Here is a 7737-nt window from a genome sequence, read left to right on the forward strand (position 1 = left end):
TCTTCATTGGTGAGAAGTCTTTGCGCACAGCATAAGATTGCCACTATCTCTGCTTGGAAGACAGTGGCAAATTTACCGAATGGGATTGATTCATTGATCCCTTTCCTCGACAGTGAACGCCGGCTCCTGACTCCGAGCCGATCCTGGATCCATCCGTGAAAAGAATGAGCCCATTCTTCAGCACTGGACTCTGCGGCCTAAGCCAGTTCTCTCGCTCGGAAAGCACACCTTGAACGGCGCCTTCAGAGCACGAAGAACTGATTTTGTCCTGCCCCAAGCTAAAGATAGGATGGGAAAGGACCCCATGTTAAAGATAGGAAACCCCATCGGAAAGCTTGGTTTACTTATTACCACCCCTCCATTTTTCCTCGCATCTCAGACCGCTGATGCAGCTGCGCTGACTACCGTATGGCAAAGCGGCTCAATATTGAGCAGCATTCCCATCGCAGCAATTGATGTGGTTTTCATAACTTCAAAAGCCCCTCTTAGGATAAGAGCCTTCAGGTACTGCAGCGATGTTTTTGCCGAGACCAACAGTACTCTAGGCCATCATACTGCAGTATACAGCAATCTAGATCTAAGGATAACAAAATAAATCCAGTAGACCATCCCCAGCCTGAGGCCTTAGGTCTGGTCAAGAGATTTTCTGCACAGCCAGAAGTAGGAGATCACATTCTTACACCGATCCTCCTTCAATCAGTTTCCTATCCAGGATGACTCCAAGGTATTTCACCAACTTAGACGGTATCAGCCTGATACTTCTGAAGGTGGATCCCACAGCCTAGTTTGTGTCTGCGAGTGAATGACCAGCTCCGTTTTCGAGGATTAACCGAGTTCAGAGCATATTACTCTACTACTACTACATGAGCGTGTCCAGGAAGGGTCCTCGCATAACGATCGCCAAATCATCCGCATATCCCTGCTCAAAGAAAGGTTATTAACCTTATTATTAAACTTGATGAGTAGTCCATCGACTAAGCACCACTATAGTGGAGAGAGCACTCCGCCTTGTGGGCTCCATTCAGCCGCCGACTAACAGCGCCAAGCGTCGTTACAACTCTCCGACGGAGCATACTCCTGATCCACTGGACCAGCTTGTGGGACGCCTCGCAGCGCTGCTTCCCTGCAAACCATCTCGTGAGACGTGTTATTAAAGACACCCTCTATATCCAAAAATGTCTTCACCGCGTAGCCTCCCTCCATGAGATCTTTCTCAATTTGAGAAACCAGAGAGTAGAGCGCCGGTTCGGAAGCCCATTCTATAGGAATAGGAAAGAATGGCCGCTTTCAACCCACCCGGTTCTTAAGAACTGGTTGTAAGAGTAAGAGATAGATATATGAAAAAGTAAGATAGAAAGATATCTCAGAGGGAAGCGACGGGGAACGGCAGGGGAGTACGTAGGGCGAGGGGGCGTGGGGCAAGGGGAAGTGCGCGTGTCGTTGAGGACGAGGGGCGGAAGAGGGATGAGGGGGATTTCGGAAGACAAACTCGCGGTTTTTATCGGTGTCGCTTAGAGAGCGCGATTTGGAAGCACGATCTATTAAAAGGCGTCGCGACGTACGGTAAATTTTAAGAAGTGGAGATAACGACTCCGCTCCGCGCGAATCGAGCATCGTCTCTCAAACGAGATATCGCCGTGAGACGATCGGCGAAGAAACAGGACAGAGTATCGGTGGAAGACGATTGAGAGACGAGAGATCGATTCGTGAGAGAGAAAGAGCGCTTTATTTTTTCTTTTATAACGCGAAATATAATTCCCGTATTTCCTTTTTGCATACGTATTTATATATATATTTATTCTTTTATAATATATTGATAATACATCGGTAGACGTATTACGATTCTCCGAAGAACAGAGCCTGCAACTCGTGGTCAATCAGTTGCGGTCGAAGTTCTCGTTGTAGCGTATCATCGCGGGAATAAGCGCGGGATCGCGAGCGTCTATCGTAATGAGGAAACGAGCCAGCTTGTTGTCGGTGAAGGCGGTTAAACAGTTCAAGGATATAACGAGGCAGTTGACGCAATGCTCCAGATGTAATACATATATGACGGTGTTTCTCAATATAGCCATCCTTGGGCGTTTCGAGACGGAGAATTCGGAGACTAAACAGTCTGCCGAATCGAAGCGTCAATTGCCCGATATATATCGGTGTCGGAGGACGCGTCTCGTCGGACGAAAATACGACAGGTAGGTCGTAGATCGATCAGTTCCTTCCACGTATCCGGCGTTAGTGAGATCTCCTTGCCGCGACTATCTTCGAGAACGATTTCCATGAACAAAGGTCGACTGGCGTTGATACAGACTTCCAGATGTTTGTATCCCGTTTTCGTCAATGAGGAGCACTTTCCCAAGATTCTGAGAGGTCTCGCGATTGCGTTGTTAGCGTTGCGTCTCGGCATTTGGTCGCTAGCTTGTCTGGAAAAAGTAGACGCGGATGATTAGAGAGAAAGCGATAAAGATAATAAAAATATTTGTTCGTAAGAAGCTTTTCAATATTTTTATCCGTTATCTGTTCGAGCTCTCTTAAAATAGCGTTGGTAATGAAGCGCTTAACGACAGGACTGTCCTTATATATCCGCGTCAAAATTGCCCCTTCTTCTTCGCGCCTTTGTATTCTATTCTTAAAGAGATTACGGGGAGTCGCTTTCGACGTCGAAGCGATAGATGTAAAGATCCGTAATAACCTGTTCATGGGACACTCGATACCGAGAACGTGCAAGTCGAGAGACCCATCGAGGTTAGATTCAATTAATAAGAAAATATTTTAATTTGACAATTTAATGTTATCTATTTAAACTAATTCTTTACATTAAAAATATTTATAAAACTATTATTGGTTGATTTAAAAAATCAAAACTTACTTTTTCAGTCATTTAATGATAAAATTTAAATTATAAAGATTTTATTTGAATTATTTAAGCAAAAATGATTTTAATCAGTTTTTAAAATTAATAAAATTAGTTGATTCAATAACAATGGGTATAAATCTGCGATTTATATCACAAATTTCAGAACATTGACCAAAAAATAATCCGGGACGATTTACAAATAAAAGAGATTGATTAAGTCGTCCTGGAGTAGAGTCTATTTTAATACCAAGAGAGGGGACAGTTCAGGAATGAATTACATCTATAGAGGTTGTTAAAATTCGAATATTATAATTAAAAGGTAAGATACATCGATTATCTACGTCTAATAAACGAAATTCATTGGGTTTAAGATCTTGTGTAGGAATTATGAATGAATCAAATTCGATATTAATAAAATCAGAATATTCATCTTCAGTATCATAGGAGTCCGATAGATTTAATTGTAATTTTATTATTAAATATTTCATCAGTTAAATATAAAATTTTAATTGAAGGTATAGCAATAAAAGTTAAAATTAATATAGGAGTAATTGTTCAAATTATTTCAATTAAACGACTTTGAGTAGAGACCCTGAAGTAAAAATCGATTAATAAGTTTATTGTTAATTATAGTGAGTATAATAAAAAAAATTAATAATGTAATAAAAGCTAAAATTATTATAGTAAAATCATGAAAAAAGATTTATTATTATATTATAAATGGGAGAATTTGAATTTTGTAAAGTTAATAATCAAGTATTAATTTTTAATAAAAGAAAAATCTTTATATATGAAGTTTAAATTCATTGCACTTTATCTGCCATATTAAATTTAATATTATTAAATATAATTAATATTAAATTGATGGAATTTCATTGTATCTATGATTAATAGGGGGATATGATCTTAGTCATTCTAATGAAGAATTTAGGAAAAATAAATTTATAATTATTCGTTTAGAAGATAAAGCTTCTCAGATTAGGTACATTAAAAAAATTAAACTAATTGTTAAAAGAATAAAGCCAATTGAAGAGATAATATTTCATGATAAAAATGTATCAGGATAATCTGAGTAACGTCGTGGTATTCCTCTTAATCCTAAAAAATTTTGCGGGAAAAATATTATATTAACTCTAATAAATATAGAAATAAATTGAATATTTAATAAGAAATTATTTAAAGAATGACCTGTAATTAAAGGAAATCAATGAATATATCTAGCAATGATAGCAAATACGGCCCCTACAGATAAAACATAATGAAAATGAGCTACTATATAATAAGTATCATGAAGAACAATATCAATAGATGAATTTGAAAGTATTACTCCAGTTAAATCTCCTATAGTGAATAGAAAAACAAATCCTGTGGTTCATCATAAAGATGAATTGTTATTGATTTTTGTACCATGTAAGGTTGTAATTCATCTGAAAATTTTAATTCCAGTAGGAATGGCAATAATTATAGTTGCAGAGGTAAAATATGCATGAGTATCAACATATAATCCAATAGTAAATATATGGTGAGCTCAAACAACAAATCCTAAAAATCCAACTGCTATAATTGCATAAATTATTCCTAAAGCTCCAAAAGTTTCTTTTTTTTCTCTTTCATTTATAATAATATGAGAAATTAATCCAAATCCAGGAAGAATTAAAATGTAAACTTCAGGATGATCAAAAAATCAAAATAAATGTTGATAAAGAATGGAATCTCCCCTTCCAGAAGGATAAAAAAAAGAAGTATTTAAATTTCGATCTGTTAGTAGTATAGTGATAGCTCTAGCTAGAACAGGAAGAGAAAGAAGAAGAAGAATAGCTGTAATTAAAATTGTTCAAACGAGTAAGGGAATTTTATCTATTGAAATATTATTATGATGTATATTTAAAATTGTAGAAATAAAATTAATTGCACCTAGAATTGAAGATATACCGGTGATGTGGAGAGAAAAAATAAGTTCAACAGAAGGGCCATTGTGAAAAATATTAGAAGCTAAAGGAGGATAAATAGTTCATCCAGTTTCTGTTCCATCATTAATAAAATTTCTTAAAATTAATAGGGTAATTGAAGGAGGTAGTAATCAAAATCTTATATTATTTATTCGAGGATAGGCTATATCTGGAGATCCTAATATTAAAGGAATTAGAAAATTTCCAAATCCTGCAATTATAAAAGATATAACTATAAAAAAGATTATAATAAAAACATGTCTAGTTACTATAGAGTTATAAATTTGAGGAGACTTCGTTTGCCTACATTCCCGATTGCCTACAGCCTTGTTTGCCCGTTTTGCCGACAGCTTCAATTTTCGACATTCCCGATTGTGTACAGAGTGATTGCCTACAAGCATTATTGTACACATATAAAAATTAAAAATACGAACGTACGTTTGTACACATGTCATTATTGTGCACATACACATTGTACACATGACATTATTGTGCACATACACATTATACACATAACATTATTGTGCACATAATATAAGAAATTTATATTAACGTTTTGTACACATGACGTTATTTGCGCTATACACATTGTAACACATTCGTATGATGTTAGCCGACGACTAACATTTTTTTAAATAATTATGTGTGAAATTGTATTACAATGTAAAGCAAAGTCCACCCAGCCTACCAGCGGGATGGAGGCCGAAGGTCCCTCTTTCACTCCCCAAGGGGAGGGAATGTATTACAATAATGTCACGTGTACAATGTGTATGTGCACAATAATGTCATGTGTACAATGTGTATATGCACAATAATGTCATGTGTCCAATGTGTATGTGCACAATAATATCATGTGTACAATGTGAATGTGCGCAATAATGTCATGTGTACAATGTGTATGTGCACAATGACATGTGTACAAACGTACGTTTGTATTTTTAATTTTTATGTTATAGCCCAAATAGCTATAACCGAATTATTATTAATATTAAATAGCTTAAAGAGATATTTCTTAACACGAGTAGCGAGATATTGAGAAAGACGTGTAAGGTTACCAGCGCTGTATGAAACGCTGTATGAAACGCTGACGAAGCGAGCCATGCGCCGAGGCTGAGCAATTGCGAAAGGATCGAACTACCGGAAATGCAAGGAATTTCGATCGAACGATCTTAACTTGCATTTCGGCCTAACAATTCGAAACAAGCGACACAACCATATTTGGTCATGTCGCTTAGTGGTGAATCCCGAAAATTCCAGTGCCTCCCTGTGAGGCACAACATTTATATGTACATTTATGTGTACAATAATGCTTGTAGGCAATCGCTCTGTAGGCAATCGGGAATGTCGGCAATTGATGTTGACAAAACGTTGTAGGCAAACGAAGCTGTAGGCAATCAAGAATGTAGACAAACGGGACCTCCCCGTAAATTTGATCATTATTAATTAATGAGCAACAGGATCCTAATTCAAAGCGAATAATTATTTTTGATGATTCAATTATTCCGGCCAGATGGCAAATAAAAAATTCCAATATCTTTATGATTAGTTGAATATAATCATTTATTCATATTAATTAAAAATAATAAGATGTGAAAAGTATTATGTCTGATAAAAGTAATAAATTATAAATTTATTGATGAAAAGTTAATTTTTCTGATGCTAAAAAATATTATATTTTATAGTTAAAAAATATTAAATTGCAAATTTAAAGATGTTTTTTAAAAAAAATTAAAATATTAATAAATAAGATTTATAAAAATATTTATATATTAAACTTTGAAGGCTTAAAGTTTTATTTAACTTAAAATCTTTTAAAATTAAATGAGAAAAATTATTAGATAATAATAATCTAATATATAAGAAAATAGATAAATTTTTAAAATTAAAGTATTTAAAGTTAATAAAATTATTAATTAATTTAGTTTTTAATATAAAAAAATATTGTTAAATTTATTAAATTAATGTAAATATAAATTAATATAAAAGAATTAAAAATTATTAAAATAAAAATTAAATGTAAATTAGAATTAAAGATAAAAATATAAATTCTTAATTATTTTATTATAAAAAATGATAAGGAAGGAATTCTTGCTAAATTAAATCTTAAAGAATATAAAAGAATATTAAAGAAATATTAAAGAAATTAAATTGAAATTTAAAGAAAAATTATTTTAAAAAAATTAAAACAGAATTTGAAATAAGTTAAAAATAAATTAATTAGGAAAAGAATTAGTCTATAAAAAATTATGTAGGTTAATCAAAATAAGGTTTTTAAGAAAATTAATATTAATATTCATCTAGATTGATTAATTGAAGAATAAGTTAATAATAATTTAAAATTAAGTAAATTTTAAAATTAAGTAAAATAAGTAAATTAATTATTTTAAAAGTAGGAATGAATGAAGATGGAAAGGATTATAATAAGTATAAAATAATTTTTTTTATTTCAATAATGGATATTATATAAAAGGGAATAGTTTTTCGAATAGTTAAAAATAAAAATAAAATATCTCATGAGAGAAATAAAGAAATTAAGGGTATTCGTAAATGGAAAGGAGGAATTCCTAATTTTAATATAAGAGCAATTAAAAAATTAAGGTTTAAAAATTATTATTTAAAAAAAATTATTTATTGATAATGAAAAAATTAATATTAAAGATGCAATTTCTTAAATGATATAATATATAAAAATAATTTTTTATCAATTAATTTTATACATAAATAACAAATAAATAAAAATTATTAATTTCTATAAAAATCATATTATGATGAGATCATAAAAAATAATGGAATTAAAGCAAAATTGATTAAATTTCAAATAATAAAAATTTATTAAATAAATTAAAAGAAAAAATATATAGAAATTTAAAATTAAAATAATTTTAAAAATTATTATTTAAAAATTTTTTTAAATTTTTATAAAATTAAAATAAAATT

General features: G+C 32.1%; 1 pseudogene; it reads right to left on the reverse strand.

Moving 5' to 3' along the window:
• Positions 1-3692: 3692 nt before the first annotated feature.
• On the reverse strand, positions 3693-5201 carry LOC126855692 (cytochrome c oxidase subunit 1-like; annotated as a pseudogene).
• Between the last annotated feature and the right edge of the window lie 2536 nt (positions 5202-7737).

Source organism: Cataglyphis hispanica, chromosome 16 (assembly GCF_021464435.1).
Source record: "Cataglyphis hispanica isolate Lineage 1 chromosome 16, ULB_Chis1_1.0, whole genome shotgun sequence".
NCBI lineage: Eukaryota > Metazoa > Arthropoda > Insecta > Hymenoptera > Formicidae > Cataglyphis > Cataglyphis hispanica.